At 46.5% G+C, this 8,587-nt stretch overlaps 1 long non-coding RNA gene across 2 annotated transcripts in view; it reads left to right on the plus strand.

The window, feature by feature from the left end:
- Positions 1-8,246, plus strand: part of LOC107179538 — a 68,661-nt gene extending 60,415 nt beyond the window's left edge. For both annotated transcript variants that reach the window (XR_006212666.1, XR_006212667.1), the window contains one exon: positions 8,104-8,246. This is a non-coding gene — a long non-coding RNA (uncharacterized LOC107179538). The remainder of the gene's footprint in view (positions 1-8,103) is intronic.
- The last annotated feature ends 341 nt before the right edge of the window (positions 8,247-8,587 follow it).

An 8,587-nucleotide genomic window follows, 5' to 3' on the forward strand; every position in this document is an offset into this window, starting at 1 on the left:
TCAAGCCAGGCCTGTTCCCAGACACTCCAAATGCAGGAACCCATGCCTCCTTTTCGTCAAAATCATCTTGGATTGTGGTTTTCTGTCCCTTGAAATCCAAAGAATTTGACGATACAGATGGTTCCGCTGGTTCTTGGCCTGGTGTAACGCATAGAAAAACAGAACAGCTGGAGTAAAGTGGGGGCTGCTCTTGGCTCAAGAGGGTCTGCCTGGCTGCAGAGAGAGATCTCAACCCGCAGGACCCACACCAGGCACACGGCGTCTCCAGGCTGGCCACAGAGAGGCCCCAAGTCCCTGCTGCTCAGCATGTGGTCCACGGGCCCGCGGCATCCGGCCCCCCGGGAGCCGGTCAGACACACAGGTTCTCAGGGCCCGCCCCAGACGCTCTGAACCAGACTGCACATCTTAAACAGGATCACCATCGATTTATGTGCTCATTAGAGCTCAAGAAGCACACTTCCAGCCTAATTAGCGAGCAAAGTTTGGGTGGATTAAATCCCAGCTATTTAACAATCAGATTGGATTTCTGCTCTTTCTATCTGATTTAAAGCTCTTCCTCCAAGGACTGAGATGCCCAAACAACCAAGTAATCCTATGAATATCATATTGTGTCGTATTATATCACGTTGTGCCATGTTGTGTCACGTTATATCATATCATCAAGTTATAAACATAACACATCAAAATTAAGTAACATCAGAGTGCAGCATAGTATATACATTCCATTTAGAAGTACGAGGCATCAGACAGTGTTTTCCATGTCGTATCTTTATTGAAGAGCACAGTATAATACTGGAGACCACGAGGACACCGTCTGTGCCCCAAGTGCTGCTACGTTCACTGCCATCTTCAGCGTCGTGAGCAAAACTTTGTCGAATCTTGGCTCAGCTCTTGGCTCCGTGCGTTTCCACTCACCGGGCATCCGGAGTAGCCTCGCGGAGGCTCCGTCAGCACCACAATGACATGCCTCCGAAGCCCAGACAGCTGGAAGCCCGGCGCAAACCTCTAGCGGATCACCTGCTCTTATGGAAAGTAAATTCTCTCCGGTTTCCTGAGTGTCATGGAGACATTTGTCTGGCCTTCCACGGTCTGAGAGACCTGCTTGGAAAGCCTTTGGGGAGTTAGTTTCTGCTGGTGGTCATCTTTGATGGCACGGCTGCCGGGGCGGGAGCCCGCCGGGGCAGCACGTTTCAGCAGGGATCGGCAGCCGAGTACTCAGAGGCCACAGACAACAAAGACACCGAAATTAAGCTAATCCTCCGTGCAAGGCTTTGCAGATGAATAAAAATTACTTCTGACCTTTTCACATCTTTGACTCTTTGTGTCTTTATTTTATTTAGATCGGCATGGATACCGTCAAAAATGAAAACAAAGACTAATCAGAGCTTAAATAAAATGCACAAAGTCGAGTCTGTTCAAAAGGCAGAGGAGAGTGTGCCCATGAGGAAAAGCCCTGAGCGGAAAGGCAAGGTTTAAATCCCAGACAGGGGGTTGCTGATGAACAATTGACAACTTCGGCCGTGGACAGAACGGAATGATCCCCTCGGTGTGTGCACCATTGGTTAAAACAAGCCCTATTGTGGAGCACCTGTGGGGCCCAGGCGGTTAAGTGTTGATCTTGATTTCGGCTCAGGTCATGATCTCGTGGTTCGTGAGGTCGAGTCCATGTCGAGCTCTGTGCTGACAGAGTGGAGCCTACTTGGGATTCTCTCTCTCCCTCTTTCTCTGCCCCTCCCCTGCGTACATGCTCTCGCTCACTCTCGCTCTCTCTAAATAAATAAATAAACATTAAAAAAAAAAAAAAAAAGCCCTATTGCTCCCTGGTCTGGCAACTGTCGTCAGCTTGGTCCAGGAGGGGTCTGGGGTCCATCCAAATCCATGGTCCTCCATCCACGGCCTCTGGCTGGGGCCATTCATGTGGACTCTCCTGGACGTGTACTGCTCTAAGTGCGTATGGCACCACATTAGAGAAGACTGCGCCCCCTACCCCCTTGCACCCCCTACCCCCTTACACCCCCCCACCCCCTCGACCGCGTCTGCTTCTCTTCCTAGCTCCCGCCACTGCCTGACCTCCGTTCCGCTAGCGTGCGTTGTGCTGCTGACTTGACCCACTCCCAGCTGGAGCTCCGAGGGAGAGGGGCTTTGTTTTGCTTCCGGCTGCATTCTCACATCTAGGACAGCACCCGGTGGAGAGTAGGTGCTCGGGAAGTGTTTCCGAGTGGAAAACGACGTATCAGGTGCTAGGCGGCACTAGAGCTTTTCAAACGAAAATACTGTTATGAAACATAAGCCAGACACTCTACGTTTTAGGAAAATATATTTTAAGCCATAGACTAAAAAGCACAAGGAAAAACACATTTTATCCTGCTTTGGAAGGTAATTTATCAGCGTCCCCAAAGGTTTTCAATTCTCACACCCTGCAACCCCAGAGCTCTGTCTCTTTGGATGCACACCTCCCCTCGTGCACAGAAGTCATGCCCTTGGATGTTCACACGGCCTTGTTTGTGAAATACTGAAGACAAGTCTCAAGCCCCGTCCACCACGTGCTTCCCATGGGTCTCCTCGGAGAACACAGCGAGTGCCCGGTGAACGCAGACCTTACCATCCACGGCAGGAACCCTGTCCCGCCCTGTCCCACCTCCGGGAGGGACCCAGCCAGCTCACTCAGCAATGGTGATCTGTTTCCACAGTTCATGACCTGAAATCGGGGTGTCCTTGATCTACCCTGGTCTGAGAGTCTGAGCTCCCCTCGCTGGTGGAACAGACCTGTCCGTGCTCAGCCTGCACGGCCCATGCTGAGGCCGTGTTCCCCTGTGAGACACTGGTGGGTGTCAGCTTAGCCAAGCGCAGGTGTTTGGGGGAAATTTTGTGAATGAACGACCCCAAAAGAGCCAGCGACTCCTTTGCTAAAGGCAGCGGAGTGGGAGACCGGCAGCCACGTTCTCATACAAGACCGTCTACTGTCTTCAGGGCTCCTCACTCCCCCCAAAATAGGAATGTCGGGCGGAGAATCCCAGACATCTAGAGGTCAGGCATTCAGTTTCAGAAAAAGGTCAGTAGCAAGGTATTAATAGCTGCTTTTCAAAAGTCATGTATCTAGTAGGCAAGCCAAAGCCACAAGTCCAAAACCCCAAAGGTCCTCCTGGGGAAGCCTGCCTCCCTTTGGAGCCCAGGGACTGCAGTTAGCAATGTCTTCATGCTTGGTCTGTCCCCTACAGCTAAAGGCATTCCCACAAGATGCTGATCCATCGATGGCAGCGAACAGTAGGGGCTTAACGCACTTCGGTTCTGCACATACAGCTTTCCCACATTTGGAGGGTGGCCCGCCTACTCAGCGTTCACCACTTTCAATGTGAATCTCATCCAAAACCAGCCTCCTAGGTGACGCATGAAATAAACCGTCACAGTACCTTCTCTCCTCCCCCACCACGCCCGGTGCCCCTTCCCCCGAAGGCCAGGTACAGTGGTGACCCAGGTACCCATGGCCAACAGAGAAAGAGAAGTTGAGATGCTCTCCTCACAGAATGTCCAGGCTTCCAGTCCTCCTTTGGCACGAGGAGACCTCGGCCCCACCCTGAACCGCGAAAGCCACCGAGGGGCAGAGGGTGACATGGAGAACGAGTCTCTGGCATTCAGGCTTCAACAGCACGACCACCGCTTGTGGCTCAACCGACCGGTCTCCCAATGTCCACAATCCACCCAAAGCCCTCTGCCAGCCCTGGGACGAGCAACCATTTCCCTCTACCTGCAGGAGAGGGCAACACCCAAAACCCCATGTGGGCTACTTGCTTCCACCCCACGGCCACCTCCAAACCATCCTATCTGCAGGCAACAAACCAGAGGACACCGTGTCACCCGCCTGACCATACGGGTTGGTCACTGTGTCAGGTACCAGTTCTCCTGAACTTCCCTCAGGTCCCCCCAGTTGGCCTTCAGGGCCCTCATCTGCCTCGTCCAGAAGCCCAGTACTCCAGCCTCATTGCCAAAAGCGTTAAGTCCGAATCTGGGAAGGGCCTGGGATTTTACTGAACTTGCATCCCAAGTGCTTGGTTTGCCAGAATTTTATATCCATATCCTAGCAGAAGGACACAAGACCCCTGGGTCAGAGACAGGGAGGGGTTACTACTCACAGCAAGAACGATAAACAGAGCAGCATCCTGTGTGTTACCCTAATCCCCACAGGGCCAGGCACCGAGGGCCAGGTTATCCGTACGTGCATTGGGGTGCAGGCACCACAGGACCCTAAACTCGAAAGCCTCTGAACTTTCGTGAAGCTGCTGGCGTATCTGCTTGTCCTCCTCTCTGAAGAGAAAGATTATTCATTCCCCCGGAACGTAAGCAAATATTTCAAGAAGGGGAAGGAGATTTTATCTTTCCTATCTGGAGACATCACCAGGGAGGTATTTCTCTACGTTTCTCTGGTGGGAGCATCTCTCGCTTCCAGCACGGGCTTGCTATTCCAGCGTGTTCTTTGTGCAGGTGGCCTGGACCATGCAGGAATACAAGAAACCCATGAGGAGCTGTCTTCCAACAGTATCACCTTTTGTGAATTGTCTTTTCAAATATTTGGCAATTCATCTTCTTATCATCGAGCTGTAACAAGATATGTATCACCAGAGCCCTTTGTAAAATCTACATATTACAAATGTGGCCAAACAAATGAAAAACCCCTCCGATGATCCCTGTTGTTTACTTAATGGTTTTGTAACAGGAAGTTTTAAATGCCTTCTAAAGTCCAATTTATCAATTTCTTTAAATTTCATAATTTGCTTTTGTATCATTTTTGTGCCCTCTGTGCTGACAGCACAGTCTCTCTCTCCGCCCCTCCCCCACTCCTATTTTTTCCTTCTCTCTCTCTCAAAATAAATAAATAAGCATTTTTTTCAAAGGCTAAAAAAATCAGTCATATGCATATGGATCAATTTCTGGGTTCTCTATTTCAGCCCTAATATAAATACAACGCAAGATGTAAATGTAAGCTACATATGTAATTTTACATTTTTCTAGTAGCCACATTTTCAAAAGTGGACCGCTATGGAACCGCCGTCGCCGTCTTAATCAGCCACAGTTCAGTCCCATGAACATTTAGCCACTGACGCTGTTTGTTTGTTTGTTTGTTTGTTTTTTAAGGAATGGGTCCCGGGCTGGCCAATACAGGGGGTGGTTCATCGTGAAATACGTGTCAAGTAAAACAAAACTTGATACGGCGAGATTAAATTGCTCCGTAAGCTGGAGCCTCGGCTAAAAGCAGAGCCCACGCATTGTGACTTTCAGTGTGATGTCACATAATCAGTGCTGAACATTTCCTCCTACCCAGGCTGTGTGGAACAAAGAGCAAAAATCTAGATCCATAATCAATACCATGAGCAATAAGACGTTCATTTAACTCAAAGAGGCGACAAATTACTAAAGGCTGAAATAAATCTTAAAGTTGAGTTACAAATAGCATATACTATCCTATGCCTGGCTTCATGGGTTAAGTTTCTAGAAACAACTGAATGAGGCTTTATGGTTTAAAAGAAACAAAGATTTATGGGAGAAATGCCATTCGAAGAACACAGACTGCGATTAGTCTATGAAAAATAAACAATGGAGACATAACAAAATGACGTACCGAAGTGTCACTGTCCTCTGATTCCAAATCCCATAAAATGGCAGAAAATATAATTTAAAGAAAATAAACACCTAATAGTACTACAGCAGAACTTTAGAAGGTTTTTCGAAGTATAGAAAGTTCACAGGATATGGGACGCCTGGGTGGCTCAGTTGGTTGAGCATCCGGCTGTTGATTTTGGCTCAGGTCATGATCCCAGAGTCGTGGGATCGAGCCTCAAGTTGGGCTCGGCACTGACCATGGAGCCTGTTTAAGAGTCTCTCTCTCTCTCTCTCTCTCTCTCTCTCTCTCTCCCCACACACACACATTCTCTCTCCCAAAAATAAAAAAATTAATAAAAAATAAAATAAAAAATAGGAAGTACACAGGATATGACACGCTATAGGGGAAAAGACAACAAAAAATAGCCCAAAGGCAACACAAAAGCTAAAGCCATTCAGGGACGCTCCAAGCCCAGAGCAGAACCCAGAATTTCCGGCTGTCCACTGACTTCTCTATCACATTCTGTACCTCTGGTAAATATTCTCCTAAATAATTTAATACTTTAAAAGTAAGCTCAGGTTACAAAACTTCGGCGTTAAAAAGCAAACAAGGGGTGCCTGGCTGGCTGTGGGAGGGGCATGTCACTCTTGATCTCAGGGTTGTGAGTTTGAGCCTCACATTGCATGTGGAGATTGCTTAAAAATAAAATCTTTCAGGGCACCTGGTGGCTCAGTCGGTTGGGCATCCGGCTTCAGCTCAGGTCATGATCTCACGGTCTGTGAGTTCAAGCCCCGCATCGGGCTCTGTGCTGATGACTCAGAGCCTGGAGACTGCTTGGGATTCTGTGTCTCCGTGTCTCTCTGCCCCTCCCCCACTCATGCTGTATCTCTCTCTCTCTCTCTCTCTCTCAAAAATAAACATTAAAATAAATAAAAAATAAATAAAATCTTTTAAAATGAATAAAATAAAATAAAAGTAAAAAGATTCACTCATAGGAAAGCATCCCAGTTCATTGCCTTTTCTTTTATATTTTATATTTCTTTTTTATTTCCCTACTTTCGAGTGTATTTTACATATGCATAATGATACATTTTTATGTATAATTTGTAGACATATATAATTTTATGTCCCGCTTTTCACTTAACCTTATATAAGTGTTTTTCATCTTGCCACTGACTCCTCATAGCTCTCATTTTTGATGTCTGCATAATATACTTTGATTGAATGTAGCATGATCTATTTTCTCCTTTCCTTCTTTTTGACCATTTGGGTTGTTTCCAATGTGTGCTATTATAAATAATGCCGTAATTAACATCTCTATTTCCTCAGCTAAATTTAAATCTGTTTTATGAATTAAAAGCAGCTGAACTGACTTGTGTGTCATTCCTTTTTGAACGAAAACAGAATGTCCTGGTTTTGTAACAAGGAACGCTTCTAAAATTAGGCTTACGGATAGGGCTGTGTGACAAGTCGGAATAGCAATGGCAGAGTTCCTGAATCTTTTTAGACAATGTCTGCTTCGCTTACTTGTCCCTCTTTGGGGAATAGAGTAAGTCCCATGCTGCTTCAGCTTAAAATGAATCTCAAGATCGGTAACGTTAGCCTTGACAGGAGTAATTTTTTTTCAGACAGCAGCGCTTCTGGCTGAGTTACTTCCTTCAGATCTTCCCGCACTTGACCAGGGTGAAGGTCAACTGCGAATGCATAATTTTCAAGCTATTTGAAATACTGGGTAACACTGAAAAGGTTTCTGTTTTCTCATAAAGTTTTTTGTTGCCCCAGATACAGAACGCCTTGTGAGAGTAAAGCAAATATGTGCGTAGAAGTGGAGGTGGAAGGGGAATGAGTTTTACAAAAGGACCAAGTACAAGTCGAAGAAACTTATTTTTTTTTAATGTTTATTTATTTTGAGAGAGAGAGTGCACGTAAGCAGAGGAGGGGCAGAGATAGAGGGAGACACAGAATCTGAAGCCGGCTCCAGGCTCTGAGCCATCAGCACAGATCCCAACGCGGGGCTCAATCCCACGAATCAGGAGATGGTGACCTGAGCCGAAGCCAAGAATCAGACGTTTAACACAAGTCAAAGAAGTTTAAAATTCGATATTAAAACCTCAAAACTCAACAGATCAGGTGACCAGTACGCCGATGCAGCTAAAAACGAATTCCTTCCTGGATAATCAAACCATTCCAAGAGCCACCTAATATGAATTTCATGTGCAGAGAATTGTGGGAATGAAGGGGAGAAAAAATTAATAATAAAATTATCCACGGTTAAATAAACACACGAGTATCGGGGTTGAGTGAGTTCACTGGAAGTTGATCAGAATGCATGAAACACATAAGGACCTACAGAGCACCGCTGGGAAATTTCAAAACGTCAAGGATAAAGGGGAAGTCCTAAAAAGCAGACAAAAATAAAAGGAAACAGATTGCCTACAATCTGTCCATTGACTACAATGTTGTCAATTTGACAAAAGTCAAATTGGGTTCTATCTTCTCATTGGCAGCACTGGTGCTAGAAGACAACGGACCAACAAGCCGGAAAGTACGAGTATACATTACGCAATGGTTCCCACGACCAGGTTAGTTACCGTATCCATCACATCGCATAATTACGATGGTGTTTGGGGGGGACGGTGAGAACATTCAAGATCTACTCTCTTAGCAACTTTCAAGTATATAATATGTTGTTAACTACAGTCACCATGTTCAACGCGAGATCCCCAGAACGTAGCCATGCCATCATTGGAAGTTTGTGCCCTTTGACCGATGGGTCTGCCCATTTTCCCCCCCCACCCACCCCTGACCACCACCATTCTACTCTCCGTTTCTATGAGTTTGACTCTTCTTTTTTATTCCACATGTGAGTGAGGTCGTATCATATTTGTCTTTCTCTGTCTGACTTATTTCACTTAGCACAATGCCCTCAAAGTGTTCATCCATGTTGTCACAAATGGCATTGTGCCTTATCATTTTAAGGCTGAATGATAT

Source organism: Panthera tigris, chromosome E3 (genome assembly GCF_018350195.1).
Source record: "Panthera tigris isolate Pti1 chromosome E3, P.tigris_Pti1_mat1.1, whole genome shotgun sequence".
NCBI lineage: Eukaryota > Metazoa > Chordata > Mammalia > Carnivora > Felidae > Panthera > Panthera tigris.